We start from the raw sequence: 27,438 nt of genomic DNA on the forward strand, positions 1-27,438 counted from the left end.
GCGTCCACCCTCCCTGCCACCTCTCTCCCTGCCTGTGCTGCTTGCCCCCACCCGCCCTTTCCACCCATGCTGCTTGCCCCACCAACCCCCCATCTGTACTGCTTGCCCCCGACCCCCATCCCCTGCTGCTTGCATCCACCCAGCCTCCCTGCCCGTGCTGCTTGCCCCTGCCAACCCTCCCAGGTCCTGCTGCTAGCTACCTCCCGCCCTTTCCCGTGGGCGTTGCTTGCCGCCATGCCCCCACCCTCCTACTCTGGTTTGTGTTGCATGACCCTACCTGATCCTGACACTGCTGACTGCATCATGGTGCTTTTAGCCCCCATGCCTGTCATTGTCCATGTTGACCGCCCCACCTGCCCTCCGTGTTGCTCCCCCTATGTACATGTTGTTCCTTTGTTGTTGCTTGCCCCTGCCTTTGTTGTCCATGCTATAGCTTAGTGCCATCCACCCTCCCTCCTTCCCCCAGTTGACATGTAGTCCCTCCCAACCCCCTCCTTCTGTGGTTTGTGTTGCCCCCTCCCCAAAAAGGTGCTATGATGCAGATTGCACTGGATGCATCATAGTGCTTTTTTTTCCACAAGCACCTTCCATTGCCCGTGTTGATACCCCACCAGCCCTCCGTGTTGCCTCACTTTTCTTCCATTTTGCATCCCACTATACATTTTTTTTTTTAAAGCCCTTTGCTGGCCACTCATAGTGCTTTTATATCCCACACCCTCTATTGTCCATGTCCACCCCCCAAACCCCACCCACGCGCCCTCTATAGTTGATGGAGAATATCCTCCCTTACCACTCCACTGTGGACACATCAACCATTTCTCTCATAACATGCGGCAGATGTAATGTCTTGCAAAACGCTCCTCTTTGACCATTATAATTTCGAGGCTAAAGTACAAAATCACACCCTTGGAAAAAGCATTTTGGTTCCTAGAATTTTGGAACCATGACATTTAAGAATCTTCGAGAATTGCTAGTAAAGATGAAAGGCCATTTGATCATAGGTTTTAGTCCTTTTAATGGAAATATTTTTATTTCACATCTTCAAACTGTATATCACCTTTGCAGCCTGATGTAAGTACTATTTGACAAATTTCATTTGACATTTGTAGGTATTTCTTTTACCTATCAATTAGCATATACTATCTTCTTACTATTCAGATTACTAATAAAACAGACTTCCTTTCGGTCTGAAGAGAGTCCATCCTTTCAATTCTGTACGCATCCATAGATGTGATATTACAAATATCAAGGAGCTTGGCACCTTTGATGTATTTAATGACTTTCATGTTCCATTATTTGATGAATGTTTGGTTTCACCCAAGATGCCTGTGAATTTCCCATTCAGTCTATTTCGTTACCAGTGTTATTTTATCACTGTGAATTACCAACCTAACGTCCTTTTGTATCTAAGAGGGTTTTACAGTCCACTGTGGCTTATGCCAAAAACAAATGGCAGTAACAGGACAAACTCTCGTTGCCTTTTGATTCAAATACATGAGAAAACAAGATAGGGCAAAGCCAATAGATCTTTGTTTCTTAGATGTATTGGTTTGCAGATGCTTTGCAACATCAGGTAAAATGTTTTTGCTGATGCTGTGCAGAATTTCCAAATACAAAGAGAGAGGACAACGTGAACGTACATGTACGTGTCATGACACTGCAAATAGTTACATAATTTCCTATATGCATACATGGATGATGAAGTTTGCATGTGCATGCAGAATGGCTCAAGTGCCACTGTTTTCCTTTTATTATTTACTGTTCCAAGATAGAGGAAGGACACCAGTCTGAGTGGTAAATATGAAGAATTCATTTTTTTATTGCACTGAATTTTGAAAACAGATTGACCTCGCAGCTCTGAACAGATGCCAGGACCCAGAGAAAAAGTTAGAAAAATATAAAATAAAAACATGCTTTGGGCCGGAAGCGGTGGTGGAGAACACATGGGGAAGAAGTCAGGGCAGGTGGGAGCACCAGGGCGTAGGTGGGGGAACAATGGGGAAGTTTCAGGTGGGTGGGAGGAAGGAAAGAAAACAAATCAAACAACGAGCTAGAATAGGGGGAGGAGCAAGCAATAACTTACACACTTAAAGGGGATAGGTATTTTAGAGAGAAAGTATCATATGACGGAGAGAACAAAAAAATACATGCACGTACGTGACGTGTTTAAAGAAAAAAAAGTAGATCCTCAATGTGAGAAGTGGAAGGATAAACGTCATCCAATCAAATGATGGTAAAGAAGCTATGCTGCAAGAGAGGGATAAACACAGAAAGAGGAAGTGAAAAGCAAGCAAATGAGTGACTAGAAAGGACACTAAAGGTAAGCAACGGACTGGCTCTCTCTGTACGTTTTTGTTATGGTCCACAATAGGTTTTTTGACAACAGACAGAAGGCTGTCTGAAGGAAACACCTAAAAGAAGTATGTTAGTGTCAAGATTTTAAACATGAATTGCAATATCCATAAGCATATAATACTGCTTCAAAATGGAGATAAGGAGGTGGCCGTATGTTTTACAGAGATAAGAAGTCTAGCGTAGAGCAGAAGACTGGTGTAAGTGCAGTTGAACCGAGATTGTCAGTTTTAGGAGATGATGGAGCTCGATTCCTCTAGAAGTCACTAGACCGTCATTGAGAATGAGGAAAACAAAACCAAAATGTAATAATAACATGTAATTCTGAACACTGAAGGTAGGCACCAAGCTCAATAAAAGCAGGTGCTATTGTGAGGGAGATAAAAGAGGGGGGGGAAGCTTTAGGCTGCACTCAGCTGCCCTTGGTTATCTCCGTGCTTTACAAATATCATACAGGCACTGAAGATGTGCCCATTGGCTTGCATAGTCTGTATTTAGAAATACTGCAGATGCAGAGCGCCCCTCCTCTGCTAGTCTCAGAAAAAACAGAGGTTCCTTTTGAAAACCCACTATGTACCTGAGAGGGATTCAATTTCTTCGGACCCGTTGTTGTACTGCCCACTGCCGCACAGTCGAAAAAAGGCTGTCTTGCATTTTTACAGAATATATGATGGATCGACTAATCCTAGAACCACGCATGCCTAAACAATGCAATTGGAACAATGACCGTGTTGCTACCACGAATGCCTTTACCACGCATGCCTTAACAACGATTTTTTGTTGTAAAGTCATGCCTACTAAAGGCATGTGTGGGACGGCATGCGTGGTTCCAGCGTGCGACCCCCCACGTGCCCCAACGCCCAGAAGTACCCCACCCCTAATACTAAAACTACCCAGGCCCCCCACCCCTAAAACTACCAACATCCCTAAAAACTAAAACAACTCCGACCTTCCACCCCTAAAAACAAAACTACCCTGAGCCCCTACCCCTAAAAACAAAACTACCCCGACCCCCACCCCAATACTAAAACAACCCTGACCCCCACCCCAAAAATAAAACTACCCCGACCCCGCACCCCACCCCTAATACTAAAACTACCCCGAACCCTGCGCCTAAAAACTAAAACTACCCGACCCCCGCTCCTAAAACTAAAACTAAAACTACCCGACCCCACTCCTAATACTAAAACAACCCCGAACCCCAACCCTAAAAATAAAACTGCCCGACCCCCCCAACCCGCCCCTAAAAACTAAAACTACCCCGGACCCCCACACTGCCCCTAATACTAAAACTACCCGACCCCCCACCCCTAAAAACTAAAACTACCCTGACCCCTACCCAGCCCCTAAATCTACCCCGACCCCCTCACCCTGCCCCTAAAACTACAACTACCCTAACCCCCTCCCCCGCCCCTTAAACTATCCCAACCCCCCCCACCCCTGCCCATAAAAACACACCTACCCCACCCCCCACAGCTGACTCCTAAAAACCTGAGCTACCCCGGCTCCCGCAGCCCCTAAAAATGTAACTACCCTTGCCCCTAAAAACTACCCTCTAATGCTGCCCCAGCCCAAGCTTCACTTACCTGACTGGGTCCACTCCAGATGTTGACTCCCTTTTTCTGTGCCTTAACCATGCATGTTCGTTGCTCAGCACCTGCGTGGTTAAGGCCCAGGAAAATGATGTTGTTCTTCACGCAAGCGTTGTTCCGCTTGTGTTGTTCATGACTTAGTTGTTCCGGAGTCGCGGTTCCGGGTGTTTCCCTGTCCACATTAGGGTGTGTGAATTTGGTCGACTCAAAACGTTGCAAATTTTTTATTAACTTGGTGAGCATTGCAAATAGAAAAGCTTGTAAGGTTTTTTAAGTAGGTGCAGCTCCAGAAACCGTCTGCAGCAGCAGCAAACCTAGTTCACTGCTCCGGGGTGCCGAAATGACAGTGGCAGACCTGGTGCTACTCGGCAGCCGTCACTGGCCCTAACCGGGCACATCTCCAGCCAAATTGGCCCTCTCCACCAATGTCCCCTTGAACAGGCCTCACGCACCTTCTGAGACCTGTCCCTATTCTCCACTCGCTTCACACTCTGCACCTTCCTGGATCTACAGGTTTTACCACCCATCCACATATCATCCTGGAGCTCCAACCTCTCTCGTCTTTGCTGTTCACCGTCCCGTCCAATGGGTCAAAGGGCATCGTGGGCGGGAAAGATTTGCATCAGACACAATGCTAGAACCTTGCATGACTTTCCTGACATAAGGCTTCCAAATTCACCTGGATTTGCAGGTGAAGGTTTTGCCTTCACCTACCTCTGTTCTAAAGACCACTCTAGGAGGGAGCTATTTTGAGCCACCTAAAGACATCCGAAAACAGCTTACGGAAACTGAGATTTGTCACTTTAAGGAAACCCATGAATATTTACGGGTAATATTTTTTTCCGGTATATTATATTTGAATGCTGTTTTAGATTTCAGGAAAGCAAAGGTGCTTCTTCCTAAAATGTTTAGATGACACAAATGCTGTTGTACTCTGAAATGTTTAAACCAAAATTCAGTGAGTTTTCCGATGGCCTCCTCCCACCCATATTTTTTATTTTTTTATGTTGAATACATGCCAAGGTAGTCAAATTATTTGGTATATAATTTGTTTTACCTTTTTGGCATTTGCTGCCAAAGGAACTGAGTTAGATTGACATTCAGATGTTTTAGATTCACAATGAATGCTTACATGATTTTTCCTGGGAACATATGGTATTTCTAGACTACTGTATATTACTGTTCCTGTATACCCTATATGTTTTTATACATTGTTTGGTAATGTTAATGCATCTCAACGCTGTGCGTGATCCAAGGTGGCCCCAAGCTATGCTTGCCAGTGGTTACATGTTCGTATCAATAATTGAAAAATGTCAACAGTATTTATTAAGTTTCATATTAATGTTTTAACGGTCGAATGTTAGTCTTTATATTCTCACTTTAATGTCGATCTCTTTCAGTTCATTACATTTATGTTGTAGTTTTATAATGTGCTGTGCGTCGCCTTATGGCGGCTCCCAATCCACTGGTGTGATCCACTTGTTGAACACGTCCGGAACCACATTCCTGATGAAGGTGTTGACAGGGAGCGTGTGTGGATGTGGTGCACGCCTGAAGGCAGACAAGATGCCAGTGGATTGCCAGAGCCCTGTTGCCAAGGGATAACGCCTCTTTTATCTGATGGGTGTCTTTTTTTTTGTGCTTATCTCCAGTGTCATCTGGCCAGTCTTCCTCACTCAGCCATTCGTGAAAGTCATGATGCTCGGGAGTTTGTGGTGTAGTGCGGTGTAGATTCATTTCTTGGTCTACTTTCCTCCATATTCATCTTCAAAAAGAATCGAGCTTTGCTAAGGTCAGAACTTTTTTTTTTTTATTTCCTTTATTTGTTGTGTACATGTTTGTATGTTTGCTGTCCTTTCGTGGGGGGTGGGGGGAGGGTGTCTGCGCCCTCTCTCGTGCACAAGTGCACTCAAAATTAATTTACTTTTTTCAATAGCATCTTTAATTATTTCACTGTTAGGCTACATTTGGAAATCCTCCACTAATATTGGTGTTGTTTTGCCAGAGACTTAATACCGAACTTGCTAGGGAATGATATCCAAAGTCAGCCTTGATAAAATGCTTGAAACTACCCCGCACTGCAGGACGCCAGGACTAGAATGGGGCTTTGCGGGATAGTTGGGTCACGGGAGCCCATCCCGCTCTGCAGCCAGCCCCGATTCTTGGCCCAGTGCGTGTGCACACAGCCAGTCCTTCTGCCCTTCGAACTTGGCAGTCACTTGGAATATGTCCTGGCAGTTCTCAACGATAGATAACGTGATGTGTTTGCGGCCTGGGCAAACATGTGGAACCTGCTTCAGATCGGTAGTAGAGGTGAGGCTGAGCTGTCTCTGTTGCCTGCGGATGTGTCCGGCAGTTGCCATTAGGCTGCAAGGTGTTATACGCCTCCTTCGGACACCCTCAACTGTTGTACAGAAATGCTGCTACTAAATATACGCACAAGTTGTACGTTTTGTAATGTTTGAAATGTATCAATGACAGCAGGAAAACGAATTGTATCTCTAGAGTGCCCACGTATGTCCATGAACGATGATCCATCCGTGATTTAAAGACTACCTACTGGTTATATGTTATTTCCATTTAGATTTCTTGTGTGTACATTTTTTTGATGATACTGTGAACATGCAACCCTCCTGGAACTACTTTGGACGCCCTTGCCTTATTTAATGTTTCATCTGTACTTTGAAATGACACTTGCAGTGAATGGTATTTTATGTTATGGTGTGTGCCAATGTGTTGTGAAATGTGATGATGACAGTGAAAAAAAGGAACCCTGTTAGTGGACCAGCCTCTTCACAACAGTCAGACTAGTTTGAGAAGTAAATCCCAGACCAGAAGATGTGGCCTGAAATATTTGCATATGGTGCATTTTGACAGCTGCAGCCTACTTGTGTATAGAGTTTATTACAAATAGAGCATGATGGCAATGAAGAGAGCTTCCACCTGGATTCCTGAGAGCGGGTACATGCTGTGCCTCCATTGAGATCATGACCATCAGAAGTGTGTCAGTGACAATGTGGTAGAGTTCAAAGCATGATCCACACCTTACATGGTTTGAGTATGCCTATGGTCATGTGTTTTTCACGTGCCTTCACAGGTTCTAAGCCCTGTGCGCTGCAAGAACTTTGAAGAGCAGCTTTCTAGATATTTAAAGATGGTATCTCCAGAGTTTATACAACACACATAAAATATTTGGCTGTTTGTTTTTGTTTAGGGCTGAGAATCTCTAGGGTGTAAGGGCACCCCATCAGGCATGCTTAGAACCTGCCGCTGGTTTCCTCATCTGCCTAAATGCTTGATTGAGGGCCAGCAATTGTAAATATAGAGTAGTAGTGGTTTGAAGTATTGTAGGAAGTTGGCTCTGTATGCACTATTTCAAAGTAAGGAATAGTATGCACAGAGTCCAAGGGTTCCCCTTAGAGGTAAGATAGTGGCAAAAAGAGATAATACTAATGCTCTATTTTGTGGTAGTGTGGTCGAGCAGTAGGCTTATCAAAGGAGTAGTGTTAAGCATTTGTTGTACACACACAGGCAATAATTGAGGAACACACACTCAGAGACAATTCCAGGCCAATAGGTTTTTGTATAGAAAAATATCTTTTCTTAGTTTATTTTAAGAACCACAGGTTCAAGATTTACATGTAATACTTCAAATGAAAGGTATTGCAGGTAGGTACTTTAGGAACTTTGAATTAGCAGAATAGCATATACAGTTTTCACATAAATCACATATAGCTATTTTAAAATTAGACACAGTGCAATTTTCAACAGTTCCTGGGGGAGTAAGAGTTTAATTTTTGCAGGTAAGTAAACCACCTACGGGGTTCAAGTTTGGGTCCAAGGTAGCCCACCGTTGGGGGTTCAGAGCAACCCCAAGGTTACCACACCAGCAGCTCAGGGACGGTCAGGTGCAGAGGTCAAAGTTGTGCCCAAAACGCATAGGCTTCAATGGAGAAGGGGGGGCCCCGGTTCCAGTCTGCCAGCAGGTAAGTACCTGCGTCTTCGGAGGGCAGACCAGGGGGGTTTTGTAGGGCACCGGGGGGGACACAAGTCCACACAGAAAGTATACCCTCAGCGGCACGGGGGCGGCCGGGTGCAGTGTGCAAACAAGCGTCGGGTTTATAATAGAAAGCAATGGGAGACCAAGGGGTCTCTTCAGCGATGCAGGCAAGGGGGGGGGCTCCTCGGGGTAGCCACCACCTGATCAAGGGAGAGGGCCACCTGGGGGTCGTTCCTGCACTGGAGGTCGGATCCTTCAGGTCCTGGGGGCTGCAGGTGCAGTGTCCCTACCAGGCGTCGGGTTCTTAGAAGCAGGCAGTCGCGGTCAGGGGGAGCCTCGGGATTCCCTCTGCAGGCGTCGCTGTAGGGGCTCGGGGGGGCAACTCTGGCTACTCACGGTCTCGCAGTCGCCGGGGAGTCCTCCCTGAAGTGTTTGTTCTCCACAAGTCGAGCCGGGGGTGTCGGGTGCAGAGTGCCAAGTCTCACGCTTCCGGCGGGAAACACGAGTTGTTTCAAAGTTGCAGTCTTTGGTGAACAGAGCCGCTGTCCTCGGGAGTTCTTGGTCCTTCTAGATGCAGGGCAGTCCTCTGAGGCTTCAGAGGTCGCTGGTCCCTGTGGAAAGCGTCGCTGGAGCAGTGTCTTTAGAAGTGGGGAGACAGGCCGGTAGAGCTGGGGCCAAAGCAGTTGGTGTTTCCGTCTTCTCTGCAGGGTTTTTCAGCTCAGCAGTCCTCTTCTTCTTAGGTTGCAGGAATCTGAGTTCCTAGGTTCTGGGGAGCCCCTAAATACTGAATTTAGGGGTGTGTTTAGGTCTGGGGGGTTAGTAGCCAATGGCTACTAGCCCTGAGGGTGGGTACACCCTCTTTGTGTCTCCTCCCTGAGGGGAGGGGGGCACATCCCTAATCCTATTGGATGGAGGATTTCTAAAAGTCAGAGTCACCTCAGCTCAGGACACCTTAGGGGCTGTCCTGACTGGCCAGTGACTCCTCCTTGTTTTTCTCATTATCTCCTCCGGCCTTGCAGCCAAAAGTGGGGCCGTGGCCAGAGGGGGCGGGCAACTCCACTAGCTGGAGTGCCCTGGGGTGCTGTAACAAAGGGGGTGAGCCTTTGAGGCTCACCGCCAGGTGTTACAGTTCCTGCAGGAGGAGGTGATAAGCATCTCCACCCAGTACAGGCTTTGTTACTAGCCACAGAGTGACAAAGGCACTCTCCCCATGTGGCCAGCAACATGTCTGGTGTGTGGCAGGCTGCTAAAACCAGTCAGCCTACACGGGTAGTTGGTTAAGGTTTCAGGGGGCACCTCTAAGGTGCCCTCTGGGGTGTATGTTACAATAAAATGTACACTGGCATCAGTGTGCATTTATTGTGCTGAGAAGTTTGATACCAAACTTCACAGTTTTCAGTGTAGCCATTATGGTGCTGTGGAGTTCGTGCATGACAGACTCTCAGACCATATACTCTTATGGCTACCCTGCACTTACAATGTCTAAGGTTTTGCTTAGACACTGTAGGGGCATAGTGCTCATGCACTTAAGCCCTCCCCTATGGTATAGTGCACCCTTCATAGGCAGTGTGAGGTTGGCATGGCACCCTGAGGGGAGTGCCATGTTGACTTAGTCGTTTTATCCCCACTAGCACACACAAGCTGGCAAGCAGTGTGTCTGGGCTGAGTGAGGGGTCCCCAGGGTGGCATAAGACATGCTGCAGCCCTTAGGGACCTTTCGTGGCATCAGGGCCCTTGGTACCAGGGGTACCAGTTACAAGGGACTTACCTGGATGCCAGGGTGTGCCAATTGTGGAAACAAAAGTACAGGTTAGGGAAAGAACACTGGTGCTGGGGCCTGGTTAGCAGGCCCCAGCACACTTTCAAATCAAAACTTAGCATCAGCAAAGGCAAAAAGTCAGGGGGTAACCATGCCAAGGAGGCATTTCCTTACAAGTATCAACTAACTGCTTGCTTGCCAAAGAAAAAACTATTGTTTTTCCTTGTGTTGGGGAGAATTTCAATCAAGCAGGTCCTGACAATGGAAGACGCATTGGCCTACCTAAGATGGATTGGTTCATTAGCACCAGCAGACACCTTTGCAATCCTTTACAGTGATTGAAGTCTCTATGGTCCTGAGGGACTGAGTTCGAGTTGATGGGGGTAATTGAACTGTGACCTACTGAAGAACTGAGGATAAAGGCTCACAGCATCATGTTGGACTAGGTTATGTAAGCTGTGTGCAGGATGTGTGCATGCCAGAGAGGTGCTTTCAAGCATCTGAACCTACTTGCAGAGTGCAAATTGGGCCAGTCAGGAACCTCAGAAAGCAGTGTGGTGATGATGTGGTTGGGATCTGTGTGTTTGGTTTGACATCCTTCAGCAGTAACATGGGTTTCCTTTCTCCCTGTTTATTTATTTTCAATGGTTGAGGATGCCACTTTCACCAATATGTTTTGCTGTCTGAATATAGGAAGTCCACTGGCTAGGATCGGCGCACAATCACACAAACAGTGCTGTAATGCTGCTGGCTAGCTGCATAAAGAAACCATAGGGTCTCTTTCTAGCAACAGAAACAGAAGTTCCATTAAGGGCATGGCGAACCCCATTATCGGCTCACATTCTCCATTAACAGGTAGAACTTACATTGTGGACGGTGAACCAGAGGGAATTTGCATCACTCCCTCGCCCCCACTTCGAGAGGCTCATAGCTCAGATGACAAAATATAAACATTCTGCACCCTTCTATTTCATTTTAGAAACCATTAGACACTGCTATGTTTCCACCATCCACCGGGCAAGATTCTATGGTAAACAGCTGTTCAACACTCCTAAAGACCAATCTTTGATGTAGTCCTGAATTTACTTTCCCCTTAATCAGTACTGCCCATCGCCATTTTTCTAGTTTCCCAGGGATCGCAGACTCTCTGTCGGGTACCAGATTAACAGACGTCTTCAGTTACTAACACCCAGAATCCTTTTTTAAATCTTTCTTTATTCTTCACTTGTTAGTTGTAACAGGCTATTAAGACTAAAAGCTGAGATTATGGTTCTTATTTTCCGCATCACGTATACTCTGTGTGGTCGTGAAAGATAGTAATTAACTCATAATTCAGCCTATTTAAAGTATTATCCCCGTGAAAGTTCAGTTGTTTTCTAAAAACGTTTTTCTATACATATTAAATTAGCCAACATTTCCAGGCTCCAAGCAGCCATTCCAGGTTAACGTGGTAAAGTGAGTTTTTTAAAGTTGTGCCCAGGTGAAGCGCACACAACTATATGTTGTTGTGCGACTGATGAGAGGTACACAGTTTCAAGGAGCTGCCATTCAGGCACATATCCATTGGGGGCGTCATGGTCTTTGTTCTAACCGTAAAATAACGTGTTGAATGTCAGATGTTCATTTTTAGAGAACTCAACACTAATCATTTTATCGAGTTTGAAAGATTGAAGGTCTAGTTGCCCCCCTGGGATTTAAACTTGTGGCAGACCGCGACCGCTGCAGTGGGTGCTTTAGTATACTGAGCCACATGGCCCGGCATAATTCAAAAATTAAGAGCTCTGTCTTAGTGAGGCTTAGTTGGAAAAAGTTGTTGTACAGCCACTGGGCAGTAATTCTCTCAGAAATTTTTATTGAATTTTTCAAACTACAGTAACAATAAGACAGACACAAAATAACATTAAGATTGTCACTTTAGGGCCCTTAAAGGAATACAAGGGTATGTGTCTCTTTGGTGGTGGTTTGGGAGGGAGGACGCAGGAGGGTGGAAAGGGGAGGGAAGTGGGTATGACTTCTTGCATGGAGAAAGGTGGCTGCTGGTCCTTGCCTGTCTCTATAGTTGAAGAGATGGTGTCAGTTCTTGAAGGAAGAGAAGAGTTGCCAGTTTTCCCAGTGGAAGAGCTGATATAATTTCTATTGGAGGGTGTAAAAAGCACATTCCTAGGAATAGCTTCTTTGTGCGAATACAGTATCTGAAGCCTTTCCCTCAAGATAATCTTCCTGGGGAGTACGGGGGGAATCTCCCAAATTTCATACAATCCCAATAGGTTGTACACATTTAGAGATGCTTTCAGTGTGACTGTTGCGGTAGAAATGGGTTTTAAGCTGAGACTTATTGGATGCCCTTTTTCTGCATCCAGGAAGAACTTTGCCTAATTCCGACTCAGTGCACTGGCACAGATGCAACCTTGCACCTGGGTAGACTGGGGCTGCACGGAGTAATCCAAATGTGAAAAATGGAAAGCATGTAGATTTTGTAATTTCCCCCACAGGCTCCTCTTGTTGAATTTTCTGAACCGTCTTACCCGCGCACCACCAGCATCTGGGTTAGTCCCTGTTATCTCTCATTACAATCTGTTACCATCTTTGCAATGTACCCAGTCATCCCATCTATTTATGTAGCCTATTTAGTCAACCTCACTTCCTTTAACCAACTTGTGCAGCTGCTCCTAAGTCAGGTTTATTAAGGTTCGTCGCTGTTGTAAAAACGTTTAGTTCACCATCTACTCTGTGTGCACACTCCTCTGTCTCCTCCAAACCTTTCTTTGTGAACCCAGCACATACACAAACTTCTCATCCAAACCATGCTCTCTTTCGCTCTCATACACAAACTTTTCCTTTGACACTTGTGCATGGTGACCCACTAATTTACATACTCCTCCCCTGCACATACCCTTCTTGTTCCACATTGTGTATGAAGTCTTTCTCCACCCTTCGCACACACTGGTCCTCCATCAGTGTACAGACTTCTTCTCTCAACCTGCTTATGTATCTTTTCCTATTCTACACACATGCTCATGTAGTCAGTGCGGTTTAACATCCATCCCTCCCAAAATACACTCGCTCCCCATTCTCCAACCCACATACACACTTCCTTCAGCCCACCCACACACAATCTTTCACACTGATACAAATACTCAGCTAGCCCAAGCACACACTGATCTATCCCCTGTACCCAAACGTGCATTTATGCAACCCTTATTTAACCCGACCACGGTCATTCTTCCAGTGCACACCCTTAACAAAGCACACTTCATCTATTCACCCTCCTGCTGAAGGCTATCCAGCTTCTGCAGCACATTATTCTCGAAACGTTGTACAAAAACCATCCAAGCCATTAAAATGTTAATCTTTCAATAAATAAGTCTGCTCTTCCAGCATGTACCTGTGCGTGCAATACTGCAACTGATGTGCATAATCCTTATCCAGGCCATTTAAACAAGGATCCCCCAATCCCCGTTGAACCCCTGGAAACCCTATCATTCCAGCCTTTGCTCACTTGTGCTAACCAGCCCGCTCACTAACACATCTTCTAACTTATACATGCATTAGTTTCCGTTCCTATAACGTAAAAAACCTAATTTACTGGCTCATTGCAGGAAAGATGAGCTTTATCCCCAAACCACTCTAAGACCTTCCTCTGCAGTCGATACCACTGTCTTCTGACTCTTTTGACGCTATGTTGTTTATGATATGAAATGTCCCTCCCATCTTCTGCCAATCACACAGACACTTCCCACCTGCTTGTGAACTATGCAGTGGAGTGCTATGTTATATTTAGTCACAGAGCTCCTTTAATGGTGCTAACGCAAGCATGGACACACCAGAGAGTGCGCTATAATACCGTTCTGGAATAAATGTTTGATGGAGATCAGAGCACACAGCCCATCTGCCTTGGTTTGTCACTTACCAGCTTTCAATCTTTAGGCCTCATATCATAGTATCTGCCCTAGAACCGGGGTTTTGATGTCAAAATACGAGGTATGGGGTGTATCAGTGGCATTTGTGACAGGTTATAAGATATGTTTCAGTTGCATATATCCTACATAGCAAGGTCATTGCTTCACTTCGGGTAGATATAGTGCACAGATAGGTGGCATGAACAAGCCTCAACAGCAATTCTGATGCATGAGAGAAATGAGGGGTATCGCTCCTGCCAGGATATTGAGGATATTCCAGTCTCATCTTTCCCTGACGGTCTACATCAGCCAACAAGTCAGTGTGATCTGTGAGAAATTCCAGATAAGGTGGATAAAACTGAATGCTGACAAAATATATACGTTTTATAGCACTTTTCTCCAAAGTGATCTACAAAGAAAAACACCCAAGTAATGATGATTAGTGAATAAAGTAAAAATGTTTTAGTAGCATTTGCTCAATCTCAATAACTAATAGACAAGAGAAGCTACCTTAAAAGTTTCTTAAAAGTCATTATGTTAGGGGCAGACCTCACAGACAAAGGAAGCACATTGTAAAACATAGGAGCCACAAGTTCAAACAAGACAGTGCACAGAGTTCTAAGCGAGTTGCTGAACCTGTTCTTGCTTGGCCAAAAGGCTGATGCGAGTGCATAGTCGACACAGGACAGCAGGGTTGCCAAGACGAGGAGATCTATATTATAGAGCCGGGGTTGTTTGTAAGCAGGCCATTTAATCTGACAGTGTGCATGCATCGCACATGGAACCAGTGTTCAAGGGTGTATCCATCAAGGAGGAGTTTGTTGATAGTCTGTGTAATCTACACAAGGATAGCCAATGGTGACTACCAAGGACTATAGATAGTAATATAAAAGTAATAGAAGTGTCGAGGTACCTGTGAAATAAGCACCTCGGAATCTTAAGAGAATGGCTCAATGAGTGCTGTATCATATCTCTGATTGGCCAGGATAGCAAGAAGGGAGAGCAACACCTGAATTGTAATCTGCAAATTCAAGGCTTAGATATTACTACGTTCCTTTACACTGCAGCATCCTTGACGGCAGTGATGCAGTTTTTAAAACAAAAGCTATGGCTTTAGCTGAAATATAGCATCACAAATTATTTGCCTTTAGGGAGAGAAAGGCTCACCCTCTTAAAGGTTTATTTGAGTCTTCCATAGCCCACATTATAATTGAATTCTTTGTGACATAAATATATTCAGGCATAATACTTTCTGTGCCACAACCGAATCACAAAGGTTGATATATTCTGAGTTCAGTGCCTGAAAATAGGAGACAGAGGGCCACGATAGGTGCACTTTAGTATACCAGAGAACAGAGTGGCTGCAAAAGAAACACGTAAAGCATTATATTGATGAGATGCCTCGGAAAATGGCATTGCTACACAGAATCATGTCATACCTTATCAGTGCACATGTGGAGGCAGAAATAAAAAATAGACATCCGCAGACATCATTTGAAAGGTTAAGGGAGTCACCTTTCTTTGATAGTGATTACAAATCAATCATGTCTTATCTGTGGAGATAGGAATATGTGTAGACTTGAAAAGGTCACGAAAGGAGAAAGGCTCACTCTGAATGCGGTCGACATCTTAACAGAATTTCATGGTGCACAGTGGTTTTTGGACATTCGATCTGGATGCTGGTCATACCCAGCAGCGATTGAGCTATAAATATTGTGATATAAAAATCTTTTCCAAACACTTGGGGATGAGGCAATACAAGAGGGCAAGCTTTTTTTCCATGAAAGGGGTATTCCAAAGTGCCATTGAGAAGGTCACAGGCCGAGAAGAGTGATAGTTATGAGTGATGACATGCTCCTTTTTTGTGACAGCAGGGCTGAGTATGAAATGTTCTGTATTCTCTCCATGAAATTCGACACCGTTCCAGGAAAAAACTATTTTTTTTACTTCTTTAGAGATACTTTTCTGATCAGGTTGTGGTGGCAGCTCCTAAGAAAGCAGGTGGACCATCATGAGCTGCAGAACCATAGAGCAGTGGTCCCCAACCTTTTGACTTCTGTGGACCCTCACTTTATGGTTCCTGGAACCCAGGGACCCCCACTGAATCATTATTGGAATACGGGGACCCCCCACTGAGTCATTACTGAAATCTGGGGACCTAATTTGTTAATATTGTTCCATTTTCTAAGCAGTCGCGGGCCCCCTGAGAAGGCTTCATGGACATCCCGGGGTCCGCGTACCACAGGTTAGGAACCACTGCCATAGAGTATGAATACTATCAAACTTCCTAATGGTGGTTAATTATTGTGGGTACAACATCCTAAATCTGATGATCCTCCCTGAGTTACCGCAGGAGTTGCTTGGAAGTCACACATATTAAGAGATCAGGGGGTCTCCAAATGATGAATGATGTACTGTTGTCTAATGTTAATGCCACACTGATAGTTTTCCTGCATTTCTTGCCAAAACACAGCCCAGTAGCAGGTGTTCTGTACCTACTGGCACCAAGTACTATGTCAATGTGCCAACCTGAGGCAGAAAATCAAAAGGGCTGCAACTAATCTACAACCCACTGAGCATTACTTAAGTGAGAGGAGTTTTATGTAACAATCAGTCCTGTGAGATATTACAAAGATAGTTAGTGGAAACCAAACTTTCTTTCATCATCGTAAGGCACACTCAAGTACACTAGGAACCCAGGAATACATTTGCAAGATTTTCTTAAAATCAAAACCCTATCCTTGTGCATACAATGTGAATAGTAATTGTTATTAAAACAAGCAAAATAGTGGTAATAATACTTATCAGGCCGAAGGACAACAAACAATACTGTAACATTGTAGTTGCATCTTAAAGCTTATTTATATTGATATTTTTCACACCGCCTTACTTTCACCTAGCTAAGATAAACTTAGCACCAAAGGTGGCCTACTTTGAGCTTCATTGATGGCCCACACCTGCATACCTCTTCTAAACAAACATAATTTTCACACAGATAAGCCTGCTGAGTGAAGGCTGGGTGCACCTCCTTGTAGCCTTCAGTGAAGGAATGTGATTTTAGCTCTCTCTGGCCCTTCTGTCTCGAGTCCATAGTAAGAAGTTCCTCTCTGTCTCATTACACTCTGTCCTTAGTTAATATATTGTATGTGAACACTGTTGAATATTTTCAGAATAAACAATTAGTAGAAAGGCCCAGGCACCACTTCACTTGCTTATATTCTGTGAAACTTTGCTTGTTGTTTAAAAACAAAACATGAGAAACTGTGTTCATTATTTAAAAACAATTGTTGGAGAAGATACATTGATCCATCCAGAAAAACATGAATATTTTCAAGAAGACTTAATTATCATGCTGTAGTGAATAACAACATTAATAAATGTGCATTTATATTCGACACTTACCCCTAAATAAACAACATTTATAATTCAAAAACGGGTAATACATAGAAGAGAATATTATATGATAATTATAACATCACTTTAATGCAAAATGGAAGATAAAGTTGATGATGGTTATCAGCCCAGTAGAATCTTCACCTTAATATAGCTGGAGAGCTGTTAAGCATTTTCATCTGTACATGAATAGGCAATTGTTTAAAATCAGCTGATTTGACAACCAGCGCTGCTGCCCATACCAACAAGCGAAGGGCACCAGTTCTACATTCAGATCTATCTATAAATGGGTAAGGTGGCAGTCTACTTATCCAGGAACCTCAGTCCAACCAAAGGGAAAGAATGCATGGAGGCTCATGTTTGCCTCATAGTTGATGTAACCTAGCTCAATGATGTATGGCTGACAGAAATTGGGGAAACCACAAGGTAGATAAGTTGCAGTAGGCAGTCATTCAAGCACATCATGAAAACAGGTGGAGGCCCTTTCATGGAATGCACCGTACCTCTGAAGGCCCGAAAGGTCATAGTAGCATTAATGAATGTAAGGTCTGAGCTAACAGTAGTTAAAGGACTTTTCACGAGTAGCATGAGAATCCTGCCTAAATTCTTAGTGCCACAGAAAGAGCTTGTAGCCCATAAAGGCCATCAGGATATTTCCACAACCAAAGCACATATTAGGGAAAAATGATAGTCCTTGAATCAGTTGAGTAGTTGAGGAAACCATGATTCAGTATTTCTGGTGCCAGACTGCAGGGATAGCAGCTCATTCTGGTCCTGTGCAATCTACAGAACGGAGCTAGGGACCCCTGAAACACCAGAGTGGATATTTGTGCTACATGGCAACTGATATACTAAATTTGAGTTCCAGTAGCGCACAGCTCCAGTGTCAATATTACAAAATAGGACAGGCACCTAGAGCACAAAGATCATCAACAAATACTTACTGACAATATGCCCACCCACCTTTCACGGAAAATAGTTTTATGGGTACCTGAGCAGAAAAGAAATCTAACACACATAACTCCAAGCAGGTATTGGCCACAGGTGATGCAGAATTATGTATGAGACTGCTCAACAGTCGTATGTGTTAAGTAAAAGCAATAGCTCGGTATCAAACTTTACATACTTCGATTTCTGTAGGTGTGCTTCTCCTCTCTTCATTCGTGCACTAGATGCTCACTGGCAGAACTCCTGAATGTCTTCGCTCCACAAAGGGCCACGAAAGTAAGTTGTACCTTTACCCATGGACAGTCATGGTTCTTAGTGCAGCCATGGGCACAGTATGTGCCCAGTGTATTTGTATAATACACATTCTGCCATTGGAATGGCCACATATCGATAGCAACAGTACAGAGCTTTCAACTTGGTTTCAGCCATCACAAGTGATAGTCTGGGTCAGCTTGTGCTGATGTGTTATCTGCATTGTGAGTTAGTGCTCTTCTTAGTTAAGTGGTTCAGTCTTCTCCATTGAGCTGTGGGTGAATGATTTTGGCATTTACGGGAAATTATACAAGAATATTTTTTATTTGCTTCTGAAAATAGAAAGCATCTGTACCCAAGCCCGTTGCCTGACAGACAGGATGTTTGTGTGCACATTATTATTGACAATGACTGTTGGATGCCATAATTGCCAACTATTTGGCCGATCTGTGGCTGATTGGGTGAAGTTTAAGAGTTGTGTTAATGTTTTTCTGTTGGATATTAGGATTGATGTATCTTAGGGTAACTGATACCCAACCATTTCCCTCATTATAAGGGCCTCTACAATCTCAATTTGGCCAGGATTTAGACTATTAGGTTACTCGCTTGTCATAACTAAGATCAATTTATGGTGCCATTTTAGGATAATCAATTAGATGTAATACCAACACTTTCCCATAAGTTAGGGCACAATATTAATGTTTCATGTAATAAAGATGAACTAACCAACCATAATGTAGTACATTTTGTTTTGTGCTGTGTGATAGTTCATTGTATTTGCTAATGACGTCTTGTATGATAGGCTACCTTGTTTTATTGAGGCTAGGTATTTCACTTACTTTCACTCTGATAACAGTTTTGGAGGAGATCTTCCTTGGAAACTTCTAATACGGTGACTTCTGGTCAGCTGAATTTTAAGTAGCAAAGATTGTAGATAGTACAGGTCTATTCCAAGCATAGACATTTTAGTGCTTCTTTGATCAGTAGGTATTACAAATATTAGTAGGATTCACCCAAGTGTGGTTTAGGAGAGTCCCGAGATAGACTCAAGTCCCATGAAAGATATGTGAGTGGTGCATCATGGTGAGGAGGAAAAGAATAGATAATTACTCAGGTCCCAGGAAAATATTTGTATTGTCCACCCAGTCAGCAGTAAAGAGTACAGAAAATTACTCTGGGCATCATTACAAGTTTAGTGGTCGGACAAGCTAAACGGCAAACTTGCGGGGAGGACGCCACTGCCATGGCGGTGATGACCTCCAAGCGTATTAGTGTTCCCGCCGGGCTGACCGGTGGGAACATTGTAATATATCGTTCCCACTGGGCTGACTGACGGGAACAGTGCTACGGTATTGGTCTCAGCTCTATTAAGGGCGCTGAGGCCAATACCGTAGCAAACCAGCACCACGGGAGTGTGAGCATTGTGATGGTCCTGGACAGGAGGCCATTCTGATGTTGCCATCTCCATGGGCAGAGCAAGGGCCCCACGGTGACCCCATGCATTAGCTTTCCAACAGCCATTCCTTGGCAGGGTGACCACCATGAAAAGGCTGGAGGAAAGCTGAGTTGTAATCAGCGTTGCGGCGCCGAGCCCAGCTCCACCGTGGCTTTGTACTACTCAGTCCGCTGTCAGCAACGCTTTTTCTGGCAGTGGCGGCGGTCTCCTGGCGGGTCAGCCAGCCAGGGTTGTAATGTGGCAGTCAGACCGCCTGGAGTGCGGCGGTCTGATCATCACCCGAGTGTGGCAGTATTCAGACCGCCACACTTGTAATGAGGCCCTCTTTTTCTAAAGATGCTTTTTCTGCGATTTATCAATAGGCAGTACAATGATGTTGAAAGTCACTCGAATCCCGCTCAATATTTTTCTGAAAATCATCTTTATATGGAGCAAGAGGAACAGATAGATTTAATCCATTTTCAGGGAGATATTTGTAAGGTCCAACCAGATGAGTAGAAGAAATGAAGCACATTATGCAGTTCCCAGGAGAGGTATGAATGAGGTCCACCCCACTGATGATGTGTACTAGGTTCCAAGAGTGTTATTTCTCTGCGATTTGTTTGGACAGTCCATCAAAAACTGGAGTAAAGGGATGCAGAGAGATGCTCAATTCCTAAGGAACTATCTTGTAGTCCACCAAAAGGTGATTTAAGAAGGAACACAGAGAGACTCAATTCTCACGAAATTTTTGTGAGAGAAGGATGGGTGTGCTTTTGCTTCTAAATTTACACATGCCTTCAAGAAATAGGTCAGACAAAAATAACCATGCTGAGCCTCCTTAGATAGTCAGGGAGCTTTAAAGAATAACATAAATATTTTCTCTGTAAAACTGTACTAAGTTTTTGAGAATGTTTGGGGAGTTTCAAAGAAGCAATTCTCTCTCATTCAGTACAATAGTTACTACCCCAATAAGGACCATTTAAGGTATTTGAGAGGGATGTATGACAGAACCATGCCTGCCATTACCACGCACCTGCCTTTACCATGCTTCCATGCATGCCTTTACAACACAAATTTTTACCACGCATGCCTTTACAACGAAATGGTAAGTATAAACCATATATATATATATATATATATATTTGCACAAACCTACCTGCAAAATAATCACATTTTTATTGTAAAGGCATGCGTGTAAAATGATATGCATAGTAAAAAGGTATCTTGTAAGAACTACTATTATGAGGCAAGTAAGAGTCATCAAATTAATCCCTTCCAGTCGCCAGACGCTCAGGGGACACTGTTGATTGTTTCCTGCAAACACTGTTTTTGCACAGTGCCACCGGAGGCCTCACATCAGTGCGGATGGCACAGTGAAGTACTTTTTGTTCTGTGCCCAGAAAACGCTAGAGATCCTAATTGCCATCTTTTGGAAGAGATTTTATCTTTAAACCAAAACATCTTTTAAATCTGGTTCTCAAGCACATGCAAGCTCTAGAGAGTGCATGGTTTCTGAACTTTATGAATAATGTGTGGCACTCCCATGCGTGTGCACTCAGGGCATACATTTCAACCCAGTGAGTTGTCATGTGTTAAAGTTCTACTCCTTGCCGCTAGAAACTTGGACAACAGACCACCTGAATTTCATTTGACCAGTGATGCTGCCATCTGCAGTATCCTGTCTAATTTAACTTGGGGTGGACTCATGGACCTCAAGGGTTCCTACTTTTCGTAAGTATCACCAAAGCTCACACCTACATCTGCCATCCCATTGGCCAGTTGCCACATTCGTTCTGGGGTAGAAGGCGCTCTGAAAGATCAAATGCATCTAAATAAGTGCCCTACATGTCCAAGGAGAAGTCCAGCACTGGCCACTGGCTTACAACATGGAGTCCAACATAGGAGGGGCAGCCTAGGTCTGGGACATCTGGTGTTGACCCAGCTGTTGGGCAGATCAACCACAACACATTTCTACCCTTCCAAGGGTCTGGCTGGAGTAATGTATTTTTCTCATGTAGCAACAATTGATGCAGCACACCGGGCTCTGGCTCCATTAGAGGCCCAAGTCTTGGAAGGCAGAGAAGTAGGACTGTGAAGTGCCAGGCGCTTGAAGAGAGCATGTTTGGCACCCTCATGGTGTGCAGTCTTGAAAGGGGCCTCATCAATAGTTCTAGCACACACCATCAGACCATTAAAGGAGGTAATATGGAACAAAGGTGCGCGAGGCAGGAAAAGAGGCCACCAGTGCAGGAGGTGGGAAGTTACGTAGATCTTAATTTGACGCATGCTTCATCTACCGGCTCTTCTGAAGTCCGCCAACTGAGAGGAATTTGGCGTATAGTGGTTAACAGGTATAGTTATTTTACCGTTCTGGATTTACAATCAGCTTTGTATTTTAGGACCCTCTTCGATTTCTATGCTTCCCCGATTGCCTAATGGACCGGCTCTGCGTGAAGCAGCGCTTTTGTAGGCACCAAAAGATTGAATTGTTTGTGCTGTACAAGCTGAAGATAAACATCTGGAATGACCCTGAAGATCTCTATTTTCAATCTGCTTATCCTTTGCGTCTCCTTCTTTGCCCACTGGCAGTGCCACATTTGCAAAGTGCCTTGCTGTTCCTCCGTGTGACCTTTGCAGGCTCTCTTCCTGTGCATCTGCCTGATTTATTAAGGGAAGTGGCATTGCAAGTAGGAAAACGTTAGCAAGACGGGCCTGGTGGAAAGTTGGAATACTGTGAAAGGAAGAAAGAGTCATTCATGAATGTTTGCATTTCAGTTGGCAGTGACTGCACGACCCAGCACCCGGCATAGCATTGGTTTCTTCCTTGTGTACAGTTGTAACTATGTCGTTTCCATAGTTTTGGGAGTAAAGTTATACCTTGCCATAATTTTAGAAGCAACTTACAACTTTCATCCTTAAAATCCTGATACCTTGCAGTGGTTCTTGATTTCTTGTCCTTGGCACAAGCTTCTGAATTTTGTGGCTGAGTTCATATTTTCCAAGCCTTTTCTGTAATTCTGGGTGTCCTGTTGCCCTCCTTTAAGCCGTCTTCTTACCTGGAAAAGAGGCAGGAGCCGCGACTGTAAGCAGCAGCGGGACTGTTTGTATGAAACGTTAGGATGTGGTGAATGCAGCGCCTGTACTTGCTGGGGGTATTGGGTATCCCACAGTGCTGCGGGCCCTCCAGTCTCGCATGCCGCTTTTTTTTATCCAACATTAATTCTAAAATATTTATATAGGGCTGGACTCAGCTATGTTGTGTTATTCACACGTCTACATCCTTGCATATTTGCCGTCATCCGCTAGTTTCTTAGAATCTTGGCTTATGTTGTGTCACAGTAGGCTAAATGTGTGCTGGCTGTGGGGTTCCCCAGTAGTAGGGTGTCGAAGGCTCCTCAGGGGAAGAGGGGGGAGCTTTATTCCTTGTGAACTTCCACCAAGCCAATGTCATTGGGGCTTGTGCCTTGTTTTGTTTTTTTCTAATTGGTTTGTTTTAATTGTATTCACATCATCAAAGAGCATTTGTCACTATAATCTTTATGACTTTAGTCAGAAATCGACAATAATATCATGTCCGCTACTATACATAAACACTTAACAACATCCTCTAGTTGGTGCACATATCACTTTCAATCTCCAGTTGTGCACTTTGGAACATATTTGAGCCGCCCTTGTCAATCACCTTGACTTGCACTTTGGTTAATGTGTGCATATTGTGTCTCCCTTTCCTTTATATTCAGAGAGTTGTAGTCTGGTTGTGACTTTCCAAACGAAATAAGCCGTGTTTAAAACAAAAGTGCCTGAGCCTAATGTTTTTCTTAGTTCACCCTCCCGTGAGGGATGACTGTCACCTACGTCAAGGCAGCAAACCAAGCAATCCTCATGTATGGAAAATGGACTACCTTCTGTCCTTGCAGCCGGTGGACCTTGCTATGCCACTGCCATCAGAGTAAGGAACCTTGGAGAGGTTAAGGACTCTGTTCCATCACTGATACCACTGTTAAACCAAATCCTATATTTACCACCTAGGGATCATGAGACTTAAGGTCTCTTTCCTTGAGTTCTCACAAGGGTTCCAGCTACAATTGCTTTAATGCTGTCTTGGCTAGACTATGCCAGCAGAATATACCTTAGGGTTTGGGTTTATTTTTTAGCATACTGCACTGCTTCCAGAATACTGCCAGAAATCTACTACTGCATCGCTGTTCTATAGTCTTATAGCCTGCTGCCGAGGGCTATACTGGTTGTTAAAGGCCCTGAACCTGATTTAAAGGCCCGAGCCGCAGGACAAGGCCTATAATGAGGGAGAGGGCCTTTAACAATAGGTATAGTCTGAGACATAATAGCTAAGGGCTATGAGGCTATTGGAACATTCCACCCATAAGGGTAGAATGTTCTAAATTAAAACGGGGGAAACATGAACACAAACATTGGAATGTTAGAGTTCTGGGCTTATATCAGCCTTTATAAGGCTGGAGCTTTGCACACTGAGCAGTTTATAGCGCAGGTCAATCTTTTTGTAATGCAACCAAAAACGTGCCATCCTAGAAGAAACCTTAGATCAAGAGCAGGGGTGGCTCAATGGCTAGGGAACGTTGCCTCCCTTTCTAAGCCAGGAGCTAAAGAATAAAACAATATATCATTATTGTTTCATTTTTCAGCTCCTAGCTCAGAAAAGAGCATGTGAAGGAAGGGAGGGGTGGGGCTGGGCCATGAGAGGGGGGGAGTGGAGTCTATGCACTTCAAAGTGTGTATGTGTGTTTGACCAGCCGTCTCATGCCAGCCAAACACACAAGCGCACTTAGGTTTCTCTAACCCAGCCATGCTACACAGCCGGGTTGGAGAAACTGCACAAGCTCCAGTGCACTGTCTTTGGAGAAACTGCACAAGCTCCAGTGCACTGTCTGAGTGGCAAAAGAAGCCGCTCAGACCAATCTTTGTGCTGGTTTCCTGTTAGCTTTAGCATGAGAGCAGAACCAAGCTTGCTGGGGAGCCTGTGCTGGTGTCCCAGTGAATGCTGGGGCACCAGAAGAGCAGAGGATCAAAGTGGCAGGTGGTGGCAACTGTAATTTTTTTTTTATTTTTTTTTATTCCTCCTCTCCCAGTCCCTCCTCGCACCTGCCCCTCCGCTTGAGATTTGCAGCCGCCGCCACAGATCTAGAGCAGCAACTCTTCTGACTATTCCCAGGTAAAGAAAGCCCGGCATGGCCAGGACATTCTTTTCAGTGCAGACCACAACCTGGATAAGGAGGCTCTTGAATCTCTCAGAATTATGATGAGCACTTTAATCATGGTGTGTTACACCTTCCTTTATGAACTACATCTCACCGCCAGACCACCGTAAGTGGACTATCAGCTTGCAGTAAGAGAAGCCTCAATGAAATAAGTAGTAATTTGAGACACCTACTCAATGCGCGGTAGCAATCTATGGATGCCGCCCGCCAAGATCTGACCGCCATGCGGCCGCACCCCGGCCGCAGCCATTTGGAGATCCCCGCTGGGCCGGCGGGGATCACGGCCGCAACATAGGAGCCGGCTCCAAATGGAGCCGGCGGTGTTGCGGCCGTGCGACGGGTGCAGTTGCACCCATCGCGCTTTTCACTGTCTGCACAGCAGACAGTGAAAAGATGCATGGGGCCCTGTCAGGGGGCCCCTGCACTGACCATGCCAGTGGCATGGGCAGTGCAGGGGCCCCCAGGGGCCCCACGACTCCCCATTCCGCCAGCCTTTTCCTGGCGGTGCAAACTGCCAGAAAAAGGCTGGCAGTCAGGGACTCTTAATCCCCTGGGCAGCGCTGCAAGCAGCGCTGCCCAGGCGGATTAACACCGCTGGGGCAAAAGTGGCGGAATACCGCCCGCCCCGGCGGTGCGACCGCGGTGCTTCCGCCGCGGTCGTAATACGCCTGGAAGCACCGCCAGCCTGTTGGTGGTGCTTCCGTCGTTTTAGCCCTGGCGTTCCCGTACCGCCAGTGTCAAAATGACACCCTATATGAGGAAATCATAAGCTCAGGAACACATATTGAAAGTGTTAACAAAGTGGTGCCCTTCCAATTGGACACTCTTTAGTGTCACAAAGCGTCAAGTCTCAATTTATGAAACTCAATTACACCTCGGGCCCTCTCGTTCTCTACTCGGTGCTTTGCATAAGTCACGTTATACACATAAACTCTACTGACACTGCATAGAAGCCTGCCTTGAGGCACAATTACGCATATCTTCGGGCAACACCAGAGGTAGCAACACTTTATGTACATGTCAAATGCAATAAAATAGTTTGTCTACTAGCCAGTTTCCAGTTCAAACTTTGCAACATGCTACTTAATGAACTTTAATGTTTGGCAAGGCTAGGGAGGTCTTCAAACCACAATAAATGTGTTACTGGTTTCCTAAATGTCAGCTCTGTTGTAACCCGTGCATCCAAGCCTACGGCTTAATTTGGAAGCCTACACATTTTGTGGTGCCCACTCACCAATGTTTCTGCCCTGAAGTTACTCTGCTAAGTTGTAAGACTAGAGCCCTCACTTACCTAACTACATTTCAGTTCTTTACTTTCTGTTCCACCAGTAAGTGCCAGTTGTCCCTATGTAGTTTTATTTCACATTTCTTGGGTTCTCTGTAGTATGTTTTACTGCTTAAATTCCTGTACTGATGTTGCTGCTCCTTTATCTAATCCGTCCCCTCACATTGAAGTGTAGCAGATTTTTCCAAATGTGTTTTTTACCCCTATGTGTTTTCGATTTATTCGTCAACCCTGCAGTTTTCATAACGCTGTATACATACAGAAACGACCAAAAAGGATTACTCATGGTGCAATGAACGTGATTACTTAACATACGCTACTGACATTACATATCGCTGCCTCCAAGCATGTCACTAGTGTGCGACCACAGAGCCCTACTTGCGCCAACCTCCTCTTTAAGAGTGATCTCAACAGGAGATCTGTGTTATGTCTTGGCGTGAGGCAGTAAGACAAGCTTCCCTCGGACGACAACGAGAATCGTTGCGGAGATGTCTAGCAACCACTGATAAAGCCCTCTTTCGCATTAACATGGTAGAGGTGTTTACACCTCAAAACTTTTTTTTTATGATAGCCCATGAGCTGTTGAGGATGTAGCCAAAGCTGGGAACAATAGGTTCGCATAGAGCTATGAAATGTAATACCCCCTTTCAGGTTTCCGGGCACAAACCTTCTCTGTCACTCGCCGTCATGACCCTGCAAAAGTTACTTGACCCCCTTCCATTTTGTTTTGCGGTTTGCCATGTCCCGTTGCTGGCAGGCACAGCTGAGCGCGCGCCTATTGATATTCTGTGGAAAAGTCAAAGGCCATGAGGCTTCACTACAAGTGAGCTTTATGGCAAAGAAAATGTATTCAGACAGCCCCTGGGGTTGTCAGCGACCATCGTTGCATTTCCAGTTTTTTCTGCGTGAAGTTCGTGGCAAACATTTTGGCTTGCCGGAATTTGTGTAATTGTATTTATATAGCGCTTATTAGGGCAAAAAGTGTTATAATTCCTCACATTACGGATAAAGAAGTTAAAGGTAATCCGAAACAACGGGACAGAAGAGCTCGAGACTGCTTTCGTTGACTTGTTAGTGTTTTGTTACCACCTAAACCGAGGCTGGTTGAAAAATACTTGGAGACTTGATTATGTCACAGTAAGTACAGTTACTGTCAGGTACTGACTGCCTGCTTGTCTTAAATTTTAAAGGGAGAGGCAGCGGCTGTACCCTCAACAAACCAGGAGAGAGAAGTCTAGTAGGACCAAGAGCAAAGTCCTTCAGCAACCAGACAGTGAATCCACAGT

At 44.8% G+C, this 27,438-nt stretch overlaps 1 protein-coding gene across 9 annotated transcripts in view; it reads left to right on the forward strand.

The window, feature by feature from the left end:
• Nucleotides 1-27,438, forward strand: part of LZTS2 (leucine zipper tumor suppressor 2) — a 527,324-nt gene that overhangs the window by 338,967 nt on the left and 160,919 nt on the right. For all 9 annotated transcript variants that reach the window (XM_069239523.1, XM_069239522.1, XM_069239526.1 and 6 more), the window contains one exon: nt 5,597-5,736. The gene's annotated coding sequence lies outside the window, so the exon portion shown is untranslated. The remainder of the gene's footprint in view (nt 1-5,596; nt 5,737-27,438) is intronic.

This window comes from Pleurodeles waltl, chromosome 6, assembly GCF_031143425.1.
Source record: "Pleurodeles waltl isolate 20211129_DDA chromosome 6, aPleWal1.hap1.20221129, whole genome shotgun sequence".
Taxonomy (NCBI): Eukaryota; Metazoa; Chordata; class Amphibia; order Caudata; family Salamandridae; genus Pleurodeles; species Pleurodeles waltl.